This window comes from Sphaerodactylus townsendi, linkage group LG11 (assembly GCF_021028975.2).
Source record: "Sphaerodactylus townsendi isolate TG3544 linkage group LG11, MPM_Stown_v2.3, whole genome shotgun sequence".
NCBI classification, from domain to species: Eukaryota; Metazoa; Chordata; class Lepidosauria; order Squamata; family Sphaerodactylidae; genus Sphaerodactylus; species Sphaerodactylus townsendi.
In genome coordinates this window covers 60409504-60433905 of record NC_059435.1, presented here as the reverse complement: position 1 = coordinate 60433905, position 24402 = coordinate 60409504, and the positions used below count along the sequence as shown (strand labels likewise).

Here is a 24402-nt window from a genome sequence, read left to right as displayed (position 1 = left end):
GTAGCTAGACACAATCTCCACCAGCCTAATTTACTTCACAGAGTTGTTGTAATGTTTAAATGGATGAGATCCCCTGTATACCCCGAGCTCTATAGAGGAACAGTAGCATAAAAATCTTATAGACAAAATCTGAAACATTTCAATGCTTCTGAAAGAAACCTTTTTTGTTGAAATTCCTGTATAACTGTTGTAAAACAAACTGTTGAACAATAGAGTAAAACATGCGATTGTGATGAACCGCAGCAGCAGGCAGACGCAGAAAAGCCAAATTCTAAAGTGTTAATCCTTCACAGAGCCTGAGTGTGTGAGTGACAGGCTGTGAATGGGTGAAATTTTAGAAGCCTCTGAAGGGATTAGGAGTTCAGCTTTGACTTCCAGAGAGAACAGACATGTTTAGTGTGTGTGAAAGACCTATGGTGTTGGCAGGAAGAGAATATTGGGGGAAAAAAGACCTTACTCTAGCCAAGGAGGGGAATTTACATCTAGGGAGAGAGGAATTCCTAGCCCAGGTTCTACGAGCAGAGCCTAATTCACCTTCTGGACAAAGTGGGTAGAACTGAGGGAGCTGTTAGTGAAAGTTTGTGCCAGAGAGGGATCATTCTCTAATCAGAATAGTAATTTACACACATGTGTGGGAGAAGAATTCCCATCATTAGTTTTAGAAGGATTTCTTTCAAACAATGCAAAGTGATCCTAAGGTTTGAGAAGTCTGAAGAGAAAATAAGTTGGGAAAATACTCCTTTCCGTATAGGTTTTAGACATCACAGTTAACACATGACCTTTGAGTGCTAGCTTGGGTTAAATCTGTGAAACATCTTGGAAGTCTATCTTAAATTAAAACATTAAGAATTCTGTGAACAACTGAAATCTTATCAGTCAGATAAACACCATCTGTGCTGAACTTTAAAAACAACTTCATGCTTATAGAGAGAGAGCTGCTTCTTGTGTTAGTACCGGTGTTTCAGCCTGTCCTATTCCCCTGAAGTGTTTAATAAAATTCTACTGTTTATTTGTTAAGCTTTGAAAAAGCTTCTTGCATGGTTATCTGAGGTAACCAGAGAGGAAGTGAAGGGGAAGGGGAATCACCTCACTTCTCTAAGCTGGTTCAGATATTATTTATTTTAAAGAGGTACATAGTGGGACAACGAGAAACCCCCTGTAGGTTATATATTTATATATAGAAAAGCTGAACAGAAGGGAAAATATGAAAAGATCAGAAGAATTAGGGAACACTCTGTGCTTTCTGGGTATAAGGGAAGTGAGAGTTTTACCCCTTGTGATCCCCTGCCTTCACAGGAGCAGCAGTGGCGTAGGAGGTTAAGAGCTCGTATATCTAATCTGGAGGAACCGGGTTTGATTCCCCGCTCTGCCGCCTGAGCTGTGGAGGTTTACCTGGGGAATTCAGATTAGCCTGTGCACTCCCACACATGCCAGCTGGGTGACCTTGGGCTAGTCACAGCTTCTCGGAGCTCTCTCAGCCCCACCTTCCTCACAGGGTGTTTGTTGTGAGGGGGGAAGGGCAAGGAGATTGTAAGCCCCTTTGATTCTCCTGCAGGAGAGAAAGGGGGGATATAAATCCAAACTCTTCTTCTTCTTCATCCTCTCAGCTAATATACTTTCCCTCTTGCAAGCTGATTGTTTTGGCCTCCTGATTTGTCATATAATTTTTGTTCCCAGTAAGACCTCTGTATGTCACATCCACACTCTCTAAGGACTGTATGCCGGCTGTTTCCTTCCTTACCTTATTTGTGATCATGGCAATCAAGATGATAATTATGCCACTGAAAGCAGGATGCATATTTTTAATTATTTATGACCCACTTTTCTACCTAATGAGGACCTTAGAACATAATTGTCCCCTCTTCCATTATATCCTTTCAACAACCACCTATGAGATGGAAACATCTATGTCAGTAAATTATATGTGCGTATAGTTTGTTAGCTGTATATTTATATATTTTCTGCATATGACACTTTTGGTGGGTATATGTTGGGATTAGTTTATTGTATTAGTTCACATATTAAAATAGGTTGAGCAGCCGGTGTGCAATGCGTCTTCCATTGATACAGTATTTTACATTGCACTCAATATATTCTCCCTATAGACTGGTGATTTAAACCTGGTTCTCTAGGGTTGTTAGCTGTGGGTTAGAAAATAGCTGGAGATTTTGGAGGTGGAGATTGAGAATGGTGGGATTTAGGGAGGGGAGGATCTTCAATGGGGTATAATACAATTGACTCTTCTTTCCAAAGTGGCCATTTTATCCAGGTGAATTGATCTCTGCCACCTGGAGATCAGTTGTAATAACGGGAGATCACTAGGCTGGAAGGCTGGAAACCCTAGTTAGGCCTTAGCTTATCTTAATTCTAAATTGAACACTTCCTACCGATTTTTTTTGGGGGGGGGGTGGATGGGAATGAAGCCTGGGGAAAGCAGGAACCTCAGAATGATTTAATGTAATAGAGTAAGGTGACCAGATGGTCACCTTTGCGAACCGGGACGGGCAGGTAGGCGGGCGGCCGCTCACGCAGCCGCAGGAGCACACTGCCTCCTGGGGCGCTCCCGTTTCCCTCCCTGTGACAGGGCGGGAAACGGAAGCGCCCCAGAAGGCCGTGCTCCTGCGGCCACATGCGCAGCCACAGGAGCGCACTGCCTTGCACCCCAGAAGGCAGTGCGGCAGCCTTCCAAAAATCGGGACACTTGAAATAACCCATGGGACACGGGACAAATTCTTTTAAGGCTGGACTGTCCCGCCAAAAGCGGGACGTCTGGTCAGCCTATCATAGAGACCACTCTGCAAAGCAGCCATTTTCTTCAGAGGGAGTTGTCAATATAGTCTGAAGATCTGCTGTAATTCTGGAAGATCTCCAAACCCCATCTGGAGGCTGGCAAACAAATGCTGAAGTATGCTGGCTGTCATGATAAAATTAATAGCGTGCGTATATTTCAGCCCTTTTAAAAGCTCATGATACTTATCTTGCATTCAATGTTATTAACTTTGCATTAACAAGATTTCATTATTTCCAATCGTATGGCCTAAAATCTTGTTAGAAAAATATTACATCAAAATGGGCCACATTATGCAGGATCTTGCCTAACCAGATTCTCTGGCATTAAGCATACGTGAGCCAGAAGAAAAGACAAATAAATATAATTACATACCATGAATAGGAAATATAATCTCTCCATCGGTTTACACTAGAAGTTTAAAAAGCTGTTCAACTAATGTGCTTCCAGAAGATATTGTTTGAAAGAAGGAAATGATACTTAAGTGGTTTAGTTTTAACAGAAAATGCTAGTGAAGTTCAAGTCCAAATGGCCAGGGGGCTTCAGGTGCCCAGCTCAAGGCTACACAGCCTCTCTGCAACACCAGAGCTGCCAGTTCTATATATTGTTTTTTAGATAATCAGTTGTCATTTCATTGCTTAATTATGTTGGGAGACTTCCTAGGAAACTGAATAGCTGAGTGTGAGGGCGTAGGCCAGTGGTGGCGAACCTATGGTACGGGTGCCAGAGGTAGCACTCAGAGCCCTCTCTGTGGGCATGGGCAAACAGAGTCGCCCCCACCACCACCCCACCATCTAGGCTGGCCTGGGCCGCTGGGCTCAATTATTAGCATTAAACCTAAGACCTAGTTTTGGGGAAGCAGTGTAGGCAACCCTGTTAAGCGCTGTTAAACCCCACTGATTTTCATGCGAAGAACTAAAGCGTGATCCTTTACCTGGCAGTAAGCTCGGTTGCTGGCAATGGGGCTTGCTTCTGAGTAAACCCTCCTAGGGTCGTGATTCACCCGTTGGAAGAGTTGCATGGTTGCTTTAAAGCAAAGCCACCAGCTACCACCAATCTTACTGCCAAGTAACACATGTCTCAGAGCCAACTGTTTTTTCTCAACTAAAACCTCAGTATTCAGGTTAAATTGCCATGTTGGCCCTTTGCGATAAATAAGTGGGTTTTGGGTTGTAATTTGGGCACTCGGTCTCGAAAAGGTTCGCCATCACTGGCGTAGGCTAAGAAAATTCATGATTCACAAAGTCTATCAGGCTTTTTCTACCCATACCACTTTCTATCATTAAACACATATCAACTATAGTCCAGGATGTAAAGATTCATTTGTGTACCTAGTCACTTGTACACACTTTGTGGAGCAACTGCTGTTTCTGACTAGAACAACTTATGATTGATTAATTGATTCTTTTAAAAAAAGGTTTTCATCCCTCTCATTCAGCTATTCAGTTTCCAAAGTAGACTCCCAACATAATAAAGCAATTAAGCTACAATTGTATATATAAATCACAATACATATTTCAGCATCTACGGCAGAGAAGCACCTGGACTCCTCTCTGCTTAACTTCGAGGAAGGGACGACATTATTTATTCAGCAGTGGGGATGAGTATATTGGGAATGGGAGGAGGAAGAAATTGTTTAGATAGCGTTTTTTTTAAAAAAAATGTTGGGAACTACTTTGGGGACATTATGATCAAAAAGTTACATACCTATATATATCTCAATACTGACAATAAGAAATACAAAAACTAGCAGAATACTAGAAGCTCATTTCACAATCTCGTGAATCACCCTATTGTTGCAATCCTGTATCAATTAATATTCATGAAAAATATGAAGCACATATAATAATGGGGAACAAGATGGCAGAGGCAGGCTGCGCCGATGTCTCAAGATTATTCAGTAAACTTTGGTTTCAGTTCTTAAGCCATTTACTCAAATTTAATTGAAACAGTTCATCCAAAGATGCAAAGCTAGTAAAGGTAGAGAATCTGCAATTAATAAAACTAATTCTTCAATAATTAGTTAGTTTCAGAAGGTAGTTGTGTTGGTCTGAAGTAGAAAAGCTAAGGTCAAGTCTAGTGGCACCTGAGAGGCAAACAAGTTTTTTTTTTAAAGTCAAAGTATCTAGCAAAAGGAGTTTTGACTTTTGAAAACTTATGCCTTGAAAATCTTATTGATTTCTAAGGTGGTACTGGACTAAAATCTTGCTGTGATAGGGAGAGATTGATGAAGATCACAGACTGATTTTTCCTTCAGTTTAACATGTTATTTGAAAAGCAGTACAAATATCTAACAACTGTATCATAAGTATGCGGCAGATCATGTAACACTGTATTCAGATCTGATGAACATTTCTTTACATCTGTACATTTGTATCTACAGTCCTGTACATTCAAATCTGTACATTTATATCAACCAAATTAAACCCAGATAGTAAAATCTGGGAGTTTAGCAGTGTTATCTGGTTCAGTGTTGAAACTACTCAGTGGTTTGGTTTGGTTCCTAACCAAAACCACGATAGGTTTTTCTATCTTCTTTCATTTCCTATGTTAAAAAAATGTAATTGATTTTTGCTGGGTTCTCAAGTTGAACAGACAGTATGCAACAATGTCAAATGCCCTGGCCATTTTTTATGATATAATGAACTGGATCCATTCAACTTTTCCACTGGTGAACATAAAAGAGAATGGTCCTTTTGATTATCAAAAAAAATTACGTTGGGGATCTTTGCTTAATTTTATTAGAATCATTTTATTAGAATAATAATGGCTAGCAATAATACTACCAACTGAGTCAGCAACACGTAAAGAAAATATGTACAGGCAGTAAAAAAAATTAATAGCCTCATAATAAATTAATTCCCATAAAACATGCATAATTAATAAAAAGAATTAACCAGACGCTTCCTCATTAAAACAGGCTGAAGCACAGAATTAGAAGCATTAGAATAAAGCATTAGAATGATTTGAAAGTAGGGCTGTGTGTAAAACTTGTCAGGAAAATTAGATCCAATTAATGTCTAAGGAACAAAGGTTCTTATAAAATAAACCACAACTAGCATATGTTTAACTGTTGCAACTGATTGGCAAGGGCAAACACATTGAGAACAGGAGGAACATGAATACCCCTATACCAGAAGAGCTGAAGGTAAAACATAAATGCTGGCCAAAGCAAAGGCTCCTTGATATATGGGAACTTCTAAGGCATAAAGGTATTTTGCCGGGACAGTTTCTGCTGTGGTTCCCTGTTGCTGAATAAGCTTAAACTCTTGCTCTGTTGTCTTGGACAGCTGTGTCCCAATTTTGTTGTTTAATTTTTTTTTATTGCTTCCCAAAATCTTTGGGAGCAGCTGTTCTCCTCAGCAGCGCTCATCCATCCTGAATGGAACAAGGACCTTTTTCCTCCTCCATGTTTGGGGTATCTTTTCAAGGACAAACTGCCACTACAAAAGTACTAGCTGTCACAGTCTGCAGGAATGGCCTGGACTGGAGCTGCCCCCCTTTGTTTCCTCTGCCCCCCTTTTGCAAAACCAAAGTTTATGTGCATGCATACGTTTTGCTTTGGGCTTCCTTCTTTCTCTGTCTCTCTCTGTACCTCTTTGCCAGTGCTATCCTTTTTAGCACGGATGGAGTTGCTTAAGTGCCATGAGTAGACTTCTGCTCAAGCCATCCTCACTAAATCATGCCCTCTGGAGTCCTGAGTGTTTAAAAAAACCCTTTATCCACAAACATCCTAGATGAGGATAGATAATAGGGGAATATTCTATGTAGAGATAAGAGAGATCATTTAGGACCCCCCCCCCCCCCAAATTTAAATCACTAGTTAATCTTTACTTTCAGCCTCTATGTTTCTGTTTCTAAGAATGAGTCCAAGACACAGCATTTTGGCCAACTCTGAAGGGCCTGTCCTTGATATTAGCCTTGACCCAGAACCACCCTGGCTATCATATCTTCCCTGCAGCTTGGGAGTTCCTTCCCTGTGCCAACCGGAAATTAACAGTGCAGGCTCAAAGTTTCCCTCCAAGTCAATTCTTGACCAATCACAGCAAAAGTCCGGATTAAGGGAGGTTACCCACCAAGGGGGAAATCAGTAAGTAGTCCATTGTGACAATTTGAGAGCTTGGCCAAATGATGAAGCTGAAACTAGGATTCAGTTTCCCTTCCACAATCAATCATCATATACCGGTTCCTCCCTTCCTGGGATGTAACTTTAGGATTTAATTGCCTGTTCTAATGGATAAACTGGTGTTATTCTAAGCACATTTTATGTTTTCCAAACAGGATACACTACAGAATAGTAATTATTTTCTTTCCTCAGGGAACTTTGGGAATTGTAGTTCTGTAAGGATTTTGATGAATCTTGAACTCTCAGCACCATTACCAATAATAATTCTTAGGATTGGGGAGGTGGCAGTACTCCAGCACAGTTTAGCTGGTATGAGAGTATCTCTCTCTCTCTCTCTCTCTCTCTCTCTCTCTCTCTCTCTCTCTGTATAGTTGTCAGGATTCTGCCTATCTATAACCTAAATATAACCCAAACTTACATATCTGTTATATAACCATTTTTAATATATATAACTACTACCATCTATACATTCTTTTCTTAACCTACATTTTATAACTTTACTATGCTTGTTAGAGAACAAGGCCTCCCCTGACATGCCAGGAAAAAAATATTATTATTATCTTGTTGTGGGCGGGTAGCCAGGTGACTCCAATATTATCGGCTGCTGACCTTGGTGCTGGGCACCATTATATTCTAGGCACCAAACGCTTACTATGGGAATTTGGGAGGGGAGACTTAAGGAAATATATGGCACTAAATTGCCAGGTTCATCAGAACTGGCTGTTTCAAATTATACCCGATCTACCTCTACAATAAAGACTACTAAGTAATATACCAGAGTCCATTTATTGAACAATGATCTGGGTATCTAACATCAGTGTTGTATATATTTGCCATATAAGAGGCAATTACAGTGTGTGGGGGAGGAAGCACCTGGCCCCAGGTGCAAGGCTTGGGCTGGAGGCGGGGGGAAAAATTTGCGAGGGCAAGGAAATTTTACGTGGTTTTCCACATTTTGTGGGGCGCCGTGACCCTAACCCCAGCGATGTGGAAGGGACGACTGTAACGAAAAGTTTCTTAATTCTGTCAGTCTTCTTCAGAAAGTAAACCCTGAAGAATTTCAACAATAATATCAATGACTCTCACTCCGGACTAATAGCTAATGCAATGAGTGGTAGGGTTGTTATCACTGATGAGTGGAAGTTCACATATCCACGAGGAAACAAAAGAGACCACAGTATGACTCAAAGTAGTCAACTGAAGATGAAACGGTGTGTCTGAATTCTAACTGCGGAAACAGGAAAATTATTTGCAGGACTCCGCTGTGCATCCATATTAATATGATCATACATATTTTAAAGGAGTACTGCTGCTAGTAGCTGAAGGCATTTTTCGTTTGGTATTTAGCAAAAGACACACATAAATATTTTATCAACATATTGTACTCCCAGCTGTACCAATGGGATATTTTGTTGTTCCATAACGATAGAATGAAGTTGGAAGATTATGGTAATACTGTACAGCCACTCTGCATGTTCAGAAGAATGACCTGAAATAGTCCTTTTGGAACGGTAGTAAGAATACCGGTGGAGAAAACCATGTTTGAATGTTCCCCCACATTAAACCAACCACAAACAAATACCTTTCTCTGCACCTAATAAAACAGCCTATTATCCTTGACTAGGTCCTTTTTTAATGTGAGGGGTTTTTTTAAAGTGCATTTTGAAGTAGTACAAGCCACAAAGGTCTTTACAGCCAGTCAAAAGCGGGGAGGCAGTAAAGTGGGGGCTGGAGGTGATACCACAGCACTGCCCCTAAAGAACAATTGGCAGTGCGAGTGCCAGGGGCAGAGAAAATCCTTTCTCTCCCAGGAAAGCCCACAACTGTGCAATGGCCTATGGCACAAGTCTGCACCACTGAAGGCCAAAAGTCCTTTGAGAGTCAACTAAAGTCGGATCTGCCCCCAGGAATGCCCCCAGAATGCCTCCTTCCCACACACACCAGCATGGCCTCCTGCAGCACAGGAGCAATGACATGGAGGATTCCAGGTTCCTGCGTTGCGGAGCTGTGTGGTACCCTACTGCTGAGGTAAGTCCCTCTGTGCTGGGGTCTGTGCCCCTTTGCACAGCACTGTTGGCACTGGTGCTGGTGCAACCCTCCTCCCCCTTCCCTTGTGGCTTCAGCTCCTGCCTTTGGATCGCAGCCTTATTTTGTGTTTCTTTTAAACATGTAGTTTGTTTTGCAATTTTTAAAGCATAGGTAGGAGGATGGGAGGAGTGAAAGTGGGCTTGGATCCAACCAGCTTTTTTGAACATTGAAAAGGAGTGGTTCCCTTTGAGCACTGAAAAAGGCAATGTTGTGGACACTTGGACATGAATGGGCAAAAGGTTGGTGTATTAGGGGCTTTAGTAAAGAGGATTGTGGAGCAAAACCGAGTGAAAACGCTGGACAGATCCATCCCAAGTCCCAGACAAAACAAAGCCTACGTTCTATTGTAAGAGCAATGCTTTCAGAAGCACTGCCATTGGCTCATTACCAGAGGTGGGATCCAGCAGGTTCTCACAGGTTCCCGAGAGTAGGTTACTAATTATTTGTGTGTGCCGAGAGGGGGTTACTAATTGGTGATTTTGCCACGTGATTTTTGCCTTAGTTACGCCCCTCCTCTCAGCAGTAGCACGCAGAACTTGAAGCAGTCTAGCAGGAGGTGCACCAGCGTATGTGACGGCCTGCGCCTGCGTGCATTTGTTTCCCACCCAAGGACCGGCACAGCGGCTGCGTCCTTGCCACAGCCACGCCCAGGAATGCCCCGCCCCTGGAATGCTTGGCCACGCCCCCATCGTGCCCTGCCCAGCCCCATTGGCGCTACGCCACAGTTTGAATCCCACCACCATGGGAACCTGTTACTAAAATTTTTTGATCCCACCACTGCTCATTACCCATGGAGCACCTATCTCAAGCCTATTCTCTGCGCAGTGGGCTCATACTGGGCTTTCTCTGTTTACGCATGAGGAAGCAGCCCACGGGCTGCAGTGCAGTTTGTCTGCTGAACTCTGCTGGGCCTCTGTTTCTCCCGGTTCTCTTTACTGTGTCCATCAACAGCTTTAAAGGCACAGAGCTGATATTCTCTCCTCCACTCCCCTCTCCTCCACACACACATGCACACTCTCTCTGTATGTATCTCTGCTGCTGTCGCAAGAGAAGAGAGAGTGTTATTTAAAAGTCTTGCCTGAAATAAAGTTTTAAAAGCCCTCTTACCCATCATGGAGGACAGAAGCAGAGCGGGGGATGGGTGGGGTGGAGCCAAAAAGATGCCTGCTACATTGTTCCTTGCAAAAGCCCTTGTTGTTACTTTATATCGAAAGGTCAGTGTCTCAATATGTGCACTTTAAAGAAGCAGGAAGGAGCTGGCAGCATGGAGAGGGGGGCAAAGGGGAAGGCTCCAGGGCACCTGGCAACTGAGGCTGTGCTGGTGGAGGAGAGATTGAACACAGATCCTGGACATAGATGAGGGGGGTTACTCCCCCCCACCCCCGCTATACGTATGAGAGATCAATCTGTCGATCTCTTGATCAGTGTACTTCGTGAAGCAGGAAGGAGCCAACAGCATGAAAGCATGGATGAGGAGGAAGGCATGCAAAGCTCAAAGAAGAAGAAGATGAAGAAGAGTTTGGATTTATATCCCCCCTTTCTCTCCTGTAGGAGACTCAAAGGGGCTTACAATCTCCTTGCCCTTCCCCCTTCACAACAAACAACCTGTGAGGTGGGTGGGGCGGAGAGAGCTCCAAAAAGCTGTGACTAGCCCAACGCCACCCAGCTGGTGTGTGTGGAAGTGCACAGGCCAATCTGAATTCCCCAGATAAGCCTCCACAGCTCAGGTGGCAGAGCAAGGAATCAAACCCAGTTCCTCCACATTAGAAGGGCACCTGCTCTTAACCACTACACCACTGCTGCTAAGCGGGGCCCACTGGCAAATCTGTCCCACTCTTGTGGCAAAGCAAGATTTAAATTGTGCTACAAGAGTTTTTGTTTACCGTGAAGAGAGTAGAAAGTGAAAGCGGGGCTCCAGAAAATACTTCAGTACAAGATATCTTGCTACGGCGAACACTGGCCTCCACTATGCAACAAAGATTTAGTGTGTAATTGGCCATACATTCAGTTATATTGCTTTAATAACATATTCTTTTTTCTTTCTTTCCTTCTGTACCCAAAATTCTTGATATGATTACTTTTTGGTTTCAGCGCTCAATATCATTTTGTAGCTCAATTAGTTCTTTCTCCACTGGCTGTTGACTTTCTCCACTATTTATTTATTTAATCCACTACCTTAACTTCCTCAATATCTAAAAATGGATTCATCATTCAATCTGGAATTTGTGGTGAAAGAAGTTACTCAAGTTATTCAGACATATCTTCATGCAGCATACCCAGAAAATCACAAAAACTTGCAGATAATAGTCTTGTATCTCACCTTTCTCTTCTAGCTCAAACATGTGCAGAAATCAGTATAGCTTGCAATGGCCTATATTGTGTTTGAATAGAGTTAACTCTGAAATAAACGTAGAGACAACAGATTTGGCCTTAATGAGATTGACCTCATTTCCTTGCTACTGCAAATTCATTTCATTGAACTTTGCAAATAGTTCTGGTAAATAAGCAATTTCATGCCTAATCCCAGAGCAAAGTATAGACCCTTTATGCACAGTACACATAGCATGTGGCTGAGAAGCACTCACTTTTCAATCTTTGCTTCAAAATGTGTCCACCATCCTCCCTGCCCCCCCATGTCTTTTGTTTACATTTGGTTATCCACACTGAACTGTCTCTATCCAGGCCAAGCTGCCATTCTGTATGCTCATCCATTTTTTGTTGCCATGCATTTTGGAAGGTTGCCTGCCTTTTGTGGGAGGGTGTCTGGTTTATTGATACTTCAGTGGATAGATAGAGCTTCACACTTTCAGACTACCCTGGTTGATGGGGGTGGGTTGGTATGTATGGGGATGTCTGCCAGCAATCAGGGCCATCTTAACAGCATGATAGGCCCCCAGACAAATCAGTGTGTGAGATACGTACACATACATGTGGTTACATGTGAGGTTATCTTTTCATTCTTGAGTCAACAAATTACTTTTGAAAATGGCAGTCAGAAGTAGAGAGTAGAGTTTGGATTTATATCCCCCCTTTCTCTCCTGCAGGAGACTCAAAGGGGTTTACAATCTCCTTGCCCTTCCCCCCTCACAACCAACACCCTATGAGGTAGGTGGGGCTGAGAGAGCTCTGAGAAGCTGTGACTAGTCCAAGGTCACCCAGCTGGTGTGTGTGGGAGTGTACAGGCTAATCTGAATTCCCCAGATAAGCCTCCACAGCTCAGGTGGCAGAACTGGGAATCTAACCCGGTCCCTCCAGATTAGATACACGAGCTCTTAACCTCCTACGCCGCTGCTGCTCCTATTTTCTTACAGGTGTTAACAGTTTTTAGATTTTGTAAATGTCTTTTCTGCCTTCCAATCATGGCTACTAAAGAAATGCATACAGAAAGATTAATGCTATTTAGGAAATGACAAGAAATAATTGAGGTTGTGTGAAACTGTTATTTTAAATGGCCTTCAACTGTAGGGGATTTGTTGGAGTTCAGACTTAAAATTAATTTGTCAGCTCAGAGAATGGGAGTGGGAGGCAATTTAATGAAAAGAAAGTGAAGAGGAGGGAGTGTTCGTATTTAGAGGTCAGATTTTTGTAGCAGAATGTCACAGCGGGATGAGAAAGAGTAGCGTTTCTTAGATCTCTGATGGTAGGGGATCGTCTCTTCCTCACATCTGGAGCTGTCTTATGTCCTTCCATGACTGCCTGTCTTTATCAGTCAGCCATCATTGAGGGGTAAGGTCTTTTAGCTGAGAAGCAAACAATATCCAATGACTAATAGAGTTGCTGAAAAGGCAAAAGAAGAAAAAATGAACAAGAGAATAGACAGAGAACTGACATCTAAGGTAGCTCAAGTAATTTACGGTGGGGTTTTTTTTTGGAGGGGGGCGTTAAGTTTAAACAAGTTTCTTTTCTCACAAGGGCCCCTTCCGCACACGCAAAATAATGCGTTTTCAAACCACTTTCACAACTGTTTGCAAGTGGATTTTGCTATTCCGCAACAGCTTCAAAGAGCACTGAAAGCAGTTTGAAAGTGCATTATTCTGCATGTGCGGAACGAGCCAAGAATAATTAATCACATAAAATGGAGTGCCACCCAGGCATAGAAGCAACTCAGATCCCACCAGTTTTTTTTCCCAGCTTGTTGAATGTCATCCTGTTTATTATTGTAACCCAAGGTAATACAGTGTTTTGAACTGAGAATATTTTTGGCATGGACACAATGATCTGGGGAACAATATAAAACAGTACAATCCTCCTGCCATTTAAACACCCATACTCAGGGCAATCTTAAGCAGAGTTAGCCTCTTCTTAGCCCACTGTCTTCAATGGATTTAGAAGTGTGTAACTGTGTTTTAAGGTAGCACTGATAGGCAGTTGAGGGACTTGGCTGATGACTATAAATGGAAGAAAACTTTGTAGCAGACAAGACTGAACACACACCAGGGCAAATCCTCGTGATTGTGCTGGTGATGGTAATGAAATGTTCATACTTGTCCGTCATCATCATGTCTGCGAAAATTCATCCGGCTAAGATCTCTGAGTTGTGACAAGGCTTCTCCATCTTGTTCCTGATCATGTTAACTCGAATACTTGCTCTGACTTGTTTGCTAGGCATTTGTATATAAGAAGTTGGACACCATTCTTTTTGGGCAGGGTTAGCTAGATCTGTTTCAAGTCCAGCTTTCAGGCTTGTTTTGGAACTGAAACTGCCACTGTTGCTTTGACTGATGACATTTGCTGACTAAGAGACAAGGAGAGTACGATCTGCTGGACCTCACGGTGGTTTTTGGCATATAGCCTGGGACAATTTTTTTCTGGATCAATTGACAGAGGCAGTGGCATCCATTGGTTCCATTTTCCTCTGACTTAATTATCCTCTCAAACAGCAGTAATTTTCTCCAGCAATAACCACTGTAAAAAAAAAAGTTCACTTTGGAAAATAGGACTAATGTGATCAAGAATTTATTCTATGTGGAGCTGCAAAGTGTAAACTGAACAAAGAAGCAGCATTTATTACTGAAGTTATCGCTGCTGCTATTTCTAGGGAGCAGCTGTGGACCAGTTTGGTATAGTGTTTACAGCACTGGACCAGGAGCTGGGACACCTAAAACCCCCACTTTGTCATGGAAGCTCACTGGATAACCTTGGGCCAGCCATTGCTCTCATTCTAACTTACCTTACAGCAGGGGTGCCCAATTCTGGCACCCCAGATGGTTATGGACTACAATTCCCATCAGCCCCTGATGAGAATTGTAGTCCATGAACATCTGGGGCACCAGAGTTGGACACCCCTGCCTTACGGGGTTGTCATGAGGACAAAATAGAGGGTAGAGAACAACACTGCAAACTGCTTTGGTCCTCTTGTGGGAAAAAAAAAGTGACACACACATATCTAATAGATACAATGAATAAGTCTCCAGTGAATTTTACAAGTTTTTAATAACTACATCAGCAATAATTTAGCTTTGTTGCCCAGGGTCTGCATGTAAAATATTTGCATAACACAGAGCTTAAATATGAGAAGAAAAAAATGGCAGAAATCCTGTTCCTTATATTAATTCCTTCACACATATAGTTCTGTTCTTAGCACAGACCTTTATTTTCTGTCTTGCTCAATTAGCAGACAACATAGTTGTGTTTATTTTATTTTATTTGTACCTACCCTTTCTTGGCAAAGCTGGGATGGGGGGGAGGTGATATAATATATAATATACACACATATGTAAAGTTAAATACAATTTAAACTATAAATACTAATATTGGCTAATGGGTATATGCCCTATATATAGATGGCACCCTAAAATGTGCTCACCTACCTCACCTAAAAAGGAAAAAGTATTCCTGTCCCTATCTCACCATACAGGAAATGATAAAGAGAAGCCATCAGCTAGCAGTAAACTCATTGTTTCTATGGGAAAAGAGACATAAAAATAACAAAAGGGAGAGGAAAGGAGGGGAAAGCATATGAGGAAGGGAAGAGGAAGGGAAAGGGGAAAATACTGTCACTGCTGTGAGCTGTAGGCCTGGTGGATCATCTCCATCCGACATGCCCAGAACTGAACCAGGTAATCCAGGGTAAGAGTCTCACTAGGGAGAGAGCTGAAATAGGGAAAGCAAGGAATAATAACTATTGGCTCCAAGTACTGATTGCACCACAGAAGCAAAACCCTGAATTTGATGTGGTTTTATCTCAAATATAATTCCTCCCTTACTACTAGGTTTGCCAATCTCCAGGTGGACCTGGAAATCCCCTGGAATGACAACTGATTTCCAGTCTACATAGATAGTGTATATATATATATATATATATATTTATTTAAAACATTCATTCCACTTCTCCTGGATAAAAGGTCTGCTTTGGAAAATGGACTTTATGGCAATATACTGGATTGAGGTCCTTCCTCTCGGTAAAGCCCACCCACCCATCCAGGCTACACCCTCACATTTCCAGGTATTTCTGAACCCAGAGTTGGCAGCCCTACTTGCTACACCTGTGTTACTCCCTTTCCCTCATCCCTTTTGATACATTCATTCTTTCGATTTACTAGACCGCTCTCCCCCATACCTTGTGAATGACTCCTTTTCTTGCTGTCTGCACAAACCTACTTCTCACTGAAATGGTCTTGGATGTACCTTTTCAGACTGCTGGTAGGAGATATCATTTACAGAAATTTTCACATCCCCCCCCCCCCCAAAAAAAAATCCGTGCATGCAAAGCAGTAGCATCTCGGGGGAAGGGGATGCTAAAACCTAGATGTAGGGCTTTTTTGTGTGTGTGGTGGGGTATATTTTATTTATTTTACAAAATTTATATTCTTCCTTTCTGCTATAGAGTTTGGCTATAGAGAGTTTTCAGTTGTTGGAGGGGCCATGGTTGAGTGGTAGGATCTTTCTGCTCCAGTTTGAAGGAACAGGTATTAGTTGGTGTGAAAGACATCTGCTTGAGACCCTGGAGAGTAACTATCAGCCAGGCAATATGCGCCTTGATAGACTGGTCCTCTGATTCAGTATGATGCAGTATCATGTGAACTCCTATCTGCCATCCAGTGTCACATAGCCCAAACATAAGTGTCATCATGAACTAGCACTAAAATGAAGCAACTTGTTTCATCTACAATATCACAAGGAAGTACCTTTAAACACTTCCTCATATCTGAAGTATCAAGATCCAAGGAAGGTAAACCACTGTTTCCTGAATACCAAGAGTACAATCTTCAGTCTAGTAAAAAACCACACAAGCAAGATTTACAGGACATCTTTCGATACCAATTGTTAGCAACTACCCAGGCAGGGCTCTGTCCTCAAATTATTAACACAGGCTCCAGTCTTCTTTCATAAGCCTATTTTGAAAAAAAGTGGGGATATCAACCTCTTTGGCTGCGGAAGCCCCATCGCCACGGACAAGATTTGCTGCCTAAATCCTATTGCAGCCACTCAAAGGGAATTAGTTATCCCGATTTCAGTCAACGCATCAGGATGCTTCAACCTTAAGGTCCCAACAAGTGGGTTGGAACTGTTGAGATCTCCTCTTTTAGCCACCCTGATCCTCAATACAAATGAGGGGAAAGTGATTAAAAAGCATTAACTGGTTTGCACAATATTAATTTTGGGAGGGTTTGCTGCTTCCAGACAGTGGTAAAAGCTCTTCAATTGGCAGATTTGCTGATACGGGATCTTGCAACTGCAGGCTTGAGCCTAATCTCAGCGAGGGTGTGCAGTGTGTGACTCCCAATGGACAGCTCTACCAGATCACCCGTTTCCAAAGAAGAAGCACCTGTGCTGTCTCCAGCTCCTTTTCTAGGCATGGTGGAATCCTGCAACTGCATTTGCTTCTAGTCCTGTAAGTGAGAGGGTTTTTTTTGCAGGATTATTGCCAGCGGTGCATTTATGCGTGAGCGTGCAGCTTGGTGGCAATGGTGTATGCGGGTGCCCGGCCATGCGGGACAATGCACAAAAATCAGTTGATAGGTTGTGTGTGTTTTGTGACTTTGGAAGTTGATAGGTTGTGTGTGTTTTATTTGGTTTGTGACTTTGGAAGCTGATGATCGGTTGTGTGTTTTGTGACTTTGGAAGTCGATCGGTTATGTGTGTTCTGTGTCGTTTCTGACTTGACTTCCACGGAGGTTTGCTGCCCGATCCTCGTGTCCCCTCAGGGATCGAGCGAGGGGAATTTCACATCACAGAACGAGAACAGCTCCTCAAACGCCACCCGCTCTTCAGAACCCCTCACTCCTTCCCGCCTGTTTCCCCACCCTCCCCCCCTCCGTTTCACCTTTGCCCCGCCTTCCCCCTGGCACGTGACGGGGATCTCTGACGCCATGCCGTGCCATGCCCTGGAGCTGACACTCGGCGCGGAGGGGGCGGGGCCGTCGGACTGGGTCGCGGCTGGCAGAGGAGGGAAGGAAGGCAGGAAGGCGGCCAGAGAGGGCGAGGGGAGCGGAAGGGGAAGGAAGCTGCGCGAGCGTCGGAGCGGAGCCGCGCGCCTTGGACCTTTAACTGAAGTGAGGGGCCGTTATTTTAAGGGGGGGGACGGTGGGGGGGCATTGGGAGGCGGCGCGTGGCAAGGCTCTCCCCCTGCGGGATTGTGAGGAAGGGGCGCCTCGCATGCACCCAGGCTGGAGTTGGAGGAAGGGGCGAGCACGCCGACTCTTTCCCCATCTCTCTGCTGCCCCCCTCCACACATGTGCGAGGTTACATTGTGATACTCCGTGTTAACTGCCCCGGGATATCTCTGCTCGTCCCCTTTTCTGTAACCCTCCTCGCTGAAGTGGATTGCAGTAATAGGTGGGGCATTGATAGGTGGCCGACGAGGGTTATGGGGAAGGGTTTGCTCTTTGGCGACCCTTTAAAAAACCTGGTTTGCCGGTGGGGGGTGGAGGTAGGAGTAAGGCTGGTGATGCTCACTTCCCAGAGATGGTGACATATGGGTGCCTCCAGAGGTTCCCTTTTACCACCTGTTGGGCTTCACTGCCCAATAAAAAAGTCAGGAGTCAGGCCCGGGTGGAGGTGGGGAGGAAAACTGTGGTGTTTTAAAGATCATGACTTCGGGTTTTTTTTAAATTAAATGAGTGGAACTCTGGGTGGTTCCTAGAAGAACTTTCTTGTTGTGCACCTTGTTTGGGTTCTCGTCCCCTGCAGTGATCTTTTGCCTTGCTTGCATGCCGAAGGGGGGGGGGGGGGGAAAGAATCCACTCCCACCCTGCTGAGGACTCTTCCAAAGCCAGAATTCAGTTTCAGGGACTGGTGCAACCTGCTTCCGGAAATATGAAGGAATTGCTGTCTTAGGACGTCCCCAAAAGGAGCGCTGTTGTCTCAGCTAGCTGCCTGTGACTAGTTTATGCCCGGAAGCGTTTATGTTTGTGTGGTTTGTACCCAGATGGAATGCCACCATGGTAGTGCAATTGGCCACCCCACCTCCCCTCTGGCTTTTCCCCAGTTGCATTACATACATTTCTGGGGAAGTGAAGGCGTATTGCTGTGATGTATTTTGCTATAGAGTGTGATAGACAGAGGTGCCACTTGCCTGCGTACACACAGCACGCCGAGTATTTACTGAACCACGTATATTTGAGCAAATAACAAACACCCATTGGGTGGGATAATTAAGAAAACGTTATGTAACTTGGTTTACCAGTGAAGACAAACAGTGAAGAAAAGAGGGTGGGAGTGAACTGGTCGCTAAGCTGTAAGTGGAAGTTCGACATTCTCTCTCTTGCTCCTCCAATTGCCCATGTAAGCCTTAAATTGTTTTGAATCTTGCCTTTTTATGAGTTAAACACATTGTGTTCACGACAGATTTCCCCCCCCAGCCATTGTTAGTTAATTGCAGTCAACAACATGTTGAAAGAACACAGAGGAGGCAAGTGTTTGATATTATGTGTTCTTTACCATTTGTTTTAGTTGTTTTAAGTACCTGGTGCCTTGAGAAATTGTCAAATGGCATGAGTAGTAAGCTAGCAAGACCTTTAAAAGTTAAACCTTGCCTTTCTTTTTGAAGGAACTGCTGGGATGTACTGTTGAAGGCTTTCACGGCTGCAGTCAACTTGCTGTTGTGGGTTTTCCCAGCTGGGTGACCGTGGTCTGGGAGTTTGGGAGTCTTCCTTATGTCACTGGAGACTGTGGGTGTGCTGAAAGGATTAGACCATGCTTCTATGAGACCATGCTTCTGTAACTGGTATCCACTGGCCATCTGTGGCTTTTTGCCTTTATGCTCATTTTGAAACTATTTCATATAAAATTCAGTACAAATGAGTCATGCAAGCTGTCAAGCAAAATTATTCTGATGAAATTTCAGTGTGTGGAATTGATTTCCCTTGGCAAATGTGAGAAGAATGTTTTTGAAAGCTGGGGACTTGGCATTCTATTGTGTTTGCTTTTCTACCATGGTGACTAGAAATGTTTCCGTTTTCTCTCTCTAGATGACTGTTGTATTGTGTTCTTGATTTTTGTCCTAAATGTTGATCTTCAATAAATAGTAACACAGGCCGTTTATATTGCATTCCTCTGCTTATCAGAATCTTTGCCTGGAGTATGACTGTAGGTTATAGGAAAAATCAGCATGAAGGGCTAAACTGTTATGTCAGGAGAGGTGCATTTTGGTTCTCAAATGAAATGCACCCAGAAATCCTGCGCTAAAAGGAAAATGTTCTTGAATCAGAGCTTGTTCCTTAAATGCTGACAAGTCACAACATGTGATAAAACATCTATTGTGTAGATTAGTGTTGGCTGGATTCGATTTCTTCTGACTTTGAATGGGTAAGAACATATGACAGGCGGGAATCTAAATGTCCTCCAGTGCGGCTTCAATGACCAACTTTGCTTATGCCTCAACATTATTAATGTATTCATTGCAGCTGTAGGAAATAATGTTTGACAGCACAGTGGTCTGGTGAACAAAAATCAATTTGGGTATGCTTTTTTTAGGTTGTATCCCCCAGTTTTGGCCACTGAACTTTGACTATCTTTAAAGTTATGTTTTCAGGTCTTTGCCTCGTGAATATTAGTTGAAGGCAAATTAAGCATGTGTTTAAAAGGCTTACAGGAAGGGAAATGCATCACACCAGATATGCAGCATGCAAACAGTTATATCATAGTAATGTTATACTGATCTTTAGCATGCTAGGTTTGGTTGGTGATGTTATTGGTGCTGCTTTGAAGTTTAGATGCAAGCTGTAATACTTCTTTCAGATAGTGCTTTTGTCTGCCTTGACTTGCATTTGGTTTAGTGGATTTTGAGAAATAAATATTCTGCTTTCAGTTCCTCTTCCATTGGACCCAATTTGGAAAAGTGTGAATTAGTGAGCTGTATTTTTTTTTAAATGCACTTTGAGAAATGGCAGGTGCATTTTGTGGCAGCTTCTGGGGATTTGTCTGTGTATTCTGATTAGGATGATGACTGTCAGACTAACACAATCACAATAAGAAAGAGGACTGGGCAACACAACACAGTAGAATAAGGAGAAACCAAAGGCTGCAGGATGACATTATTGGTATGCTGGTTTCCCATCGTGTTATGAACATAAACATTTTTGCTTGGGTGAAGTTTGCTTATGTTTTTGCTTATGAGTTTGATTTCAGCAGACTTTCAGTATCTTCAGTTTATTTCAGAATGAAAGGGCCATTTAAATAGGTGTATTAAAAATACATGGCATTCAGGCTTCCCAACTACAGAAAAGCTGCTTTTGCCACGTTTGCTGAGCTGAAATGGTGCAGGTACTGCAAGCTGCCGCTGAACCCACAATTGCACTCTTTCTTCTGTACTGCAGATGGCTTCTAATGACACAGCAATGTCTAAAAATGTTTTTGTTTAGACCCAATTATCCTGCAAGGGGTGCTCCATTTTTCTCTGGATTATGGTCTGTGTTGTCTGTTCAGTTTGTGGCTGATACCTAATATCTGTGCATTGGATTTGCTTATGCAGTTATGGTAGTATGTTAAGAACTTATCTTTCCATAATTCAGATCTGCATACAGAAGAATGCTTCAGCACATATTTTGGGTTGAATACACTGGAATGCACTTGAAGTAACAGGTCTTTCCTCACGGTCTCCTTTCTCAAGCAACCTCCTGTTTTGACCTGAAACTCTTCTCTGATTATCAAAATGTGCCAGAGCACACAGGGACACAGCAATAAGCATGGAATTATTTTTCGTTCTTCTTTTGGTGCCAGGTGCATATCATGGTGGGTGGGTGGGAGGAAGTAATTTTTGTTTATTCCATGTTGTCATTGCCGTCTCCCCATCTCATGGTTCATGTTGGTTGCCAGGCTCTCTTGATCCTCAGAGAGGAATTTTCAGTGAAGATGAAGAAGAAGATGGAAAAAGATGTGCTCCACCAACACCTTCTGTGAACAGTTCTGGTGGATCCAGTCCATTCTTGCTGCATGGGGAACTGCAGGCTTTATTGGGATGTGTGTCTGGATGTGGATTCTGCCTGTCCTCCCTTCAACTGAAAGCACATGCCCATGCCTCTTTTTGCCATCGCTTGCCAGCCATGTGCATCAATCTGAATCAGCCATGTGCTTAGAACTAGATCAGGGTTCTGTCTTTGTAAGCTGAAAGAAGTTCTCCAATTTGTTAATCTTTTCAACCTACATACAGTTTGTGCTTCTGGCAGTCTAGTTTCCTAATAATATTAACGCATTGTACACTAGTGTCTTGACCAGTTAGAACTGAAATTACAGTTTTAACAGTGAAAGGTGCAAATATTATATGGACGTATTTAATTTTTATTCCATCTGTTTCTCCAGTGGGGGTTACATAGATCCCTCCAAATAATACAGAAATCCTTTTTTTTTTTTGCAGAACCAATACTGTTTGTGTATTTCTCAAGGATAATAGGGTCAGTTGTGATTCATTGGCTCATGCTCCCCTACAAGTTTTTCTTTAAAACAAATTAAAGTAGCTGCTAGAGTACTGCTACAGTATGGTTGAGCTCCATTGGACTGAAAAGGTCAAGGGAACTGCTGGACATGGATTGCTGACCTTCCTTCCCAAATATCTCTTCTTTTATAGCACATTACAACATTATTCTACTTTATAGAAAAATTTAATGGGAAATTTATTGGGAGTTAATTGTAGCCCTTGTGAAAAGCTAAGGCTATTTTTTTAAAAAGAAGTTTGATTCAGTTTAAGGTGAAAGTGGACTTTGCAGTTAACCCTTTCGTAGTGTGAAGCTTCAGAACAGGTTTTACTTACCTGCATTCAGTGCTGAAAAACAGCATCTTGCAGAATTCTGCTAATCTTTGATGAACGCCAAATTGTACCTTCCTGTCCAATAAGTTTGATCAGACCAGCAGGAAGGTGCCTCGTTGCCCAGTGAAGTTGCTGTGAGATTCTAGGGCACCTGAGCTCTTGTAATATGTGAGGGGTGCTGGTGCTTGTACGCACTCAGATTAATCTGCTTTAAGGACTTTTCCTCTATTATGGGAGGGTCGTTGGGAAAACCATTTTTTTCTCTGTGTCTGAGGATTCTCCTGGATATGTGGAACCTTCTTTCACAACTTGATATGATTTTAGTTTACAGTCATTTTCAGGCCTCTCCATTAATTTCTGTGGGCCAATTCCAGAACATCAGCATTCTGTAAAAGATAAATTTTATGTAAATTCTGAGTTACGCAGGAAATAAAAGAGAGGTGGGGAAATTTTTTTTAGTCCTGTCCTTCAAGTAGCTTAAAGCAGTGTATGTGGTTCTCTTGTGCTCTACTTATTTTTGCTGTGATCCTGCGGTAGATTAAACTGAGAACATGAACTTCATGGCTGTGAGGATTTGACCTGTCTGTTTGGTCATAGTCTAGCACTTGTAACTACTACATCAGGCTGGCTTCTAACTTTTCAAAACCACACTCCCTGTGCTATTGCCATTTCATTTAAAAAAATGGGGGTGTGTCCTCTTTTCTTTTGAAACTCCAGTTAACAATTTGGAAATATCCTGTTTTGATTAGGGGTTTTACTTTACCAGCTTTTGAGTGGCTTGCTTGTTTTCTAGGTAGAATTTGTACTGCTTTTTTTCCACCAACCCTGGAAGGCCTTGTTTGTTTTGTCATGGATTTTTAACATTCAGAGCTAAACAGACGTGGATAATTATAACATTTTAACTATTCTGGAATTGTGGTGTACTTTTTTATTAACCCCTTCTATCTTAAATTAGTGAGGGACAGGTAATGCAATATGCCCCAGTTAAGTTAATGTTAAAAACAGTTACATGTGACTGCTCTGAAACCCACTCCAGATTAACACAAAATGTTTAAGGTTTATTTCTTCTGCACAAATACCGTTTTAACATGAGACATAACAGACTTCTCTCTGTGATACACCTCTGAAGATGCCAGCCACAGATGCAGATGAAACATTAGGAACAAGATCTACCAGATCACTGCCTCACAGCCCAGAAAACCCACAACAATCAGTTAACATGAGATGTACTGGAGTAAACAGTCACTCCAGTTTTTTTAAAGTGACCCCAACACTTTAAATGGAAGTCTGTACATAGCAGAAAACTTAGTAGCTGTAGCTACTAAGTTGAAAACCTGTTGAAAACCTGTACTAGTTGAAAACCTGTGTTTCATTATGAGGGACTCAGGAATGTCTTGCGGCATGTACATGAGGGCACTTAAGGGTCATTGATAATAGTTAATAACTTTCAAAGCCAAATCAGTTTGCAAGAATTCAAATACGGTTCATCCACAAAGCATTTCACACAAACTGTAGGTAGATACCAAAGAGTCAACACAGACATGTAGGGGGCCCATGCACACCCAATTGGGATCAGACCCACAAAAGAAGAGGGAAAAGAATATTAGTTATTTGTTTAGAATATTTCTACGTTGCCTCTTCAGAGACCCAGGCAACTTATGATTAAAATCCAGAGGATAAAAAAATTATTAGACTATTCATGCTCAAATGTTGGGGGAAAGCTGTGGGAATGGAGCTAACAACTGAGGGAAACCTCATGCCCTTGCTGTTTGGGTGTAGTTCTAAGCTGATATGTTAAAAAACATGCTCCTGTGATTTTGAACAGGGAACTTTTTAAGCCTGTGGGTACTTTTGGAATTTTAATAAGAGGGCTTCAGGTGCCACTACAGAACTGCTGCCATGGATAGTCCTAACCCACCCCCATGCATTTTTAGAAGTAAAATTACAATTAAATAAGATGTTAATGGGAAGACTTAGATGATGTCAGTTATGTAGGGGCGTAAGAAAACTTTCCGGTAATAGCGTAATTGTCCAAACTATGATTGGTGGGCTTAGTTACCACAAGCAAGACTTTGCAGGATCAGCAACTTCGACAGAAGAATTCAGTTGAAGCCAGCACTGGAAAATCTATATTTCTGTACCATATTCATCATTTGGGGTATGTAGGAAGGTGGTGGGTTTTCCTGGGCTGATTCCGCATGGGCTAAAAACAGT

General features: G+C 42.6%; 1 protein-coding gene across 4 annotated transcripts in view; it reads left to right on the top strand.

Moving 5' to 3' along the window:
- The first annotated feature begins 17366 nt into the window (after positions 1–17366).
- The window catches only part of ARHGAP12 (Rho GTPase activating protein 12), a 79243-nt gene continuing 72207 nt past the window's right edge, over positions 17367–24402 (top strand). For all 4 annotated transcript variants that reach the window (XM_048511012.1, XM_048511011.1, XM_048511010.1 and 1 more), the window contains exon 1: positions 17367–17497. The gene's annotated coding sequence lies outside the window, so the exon portion shown is untranslated. The remainder of the gene's footprint in view (positions 17498–24402) is intronic.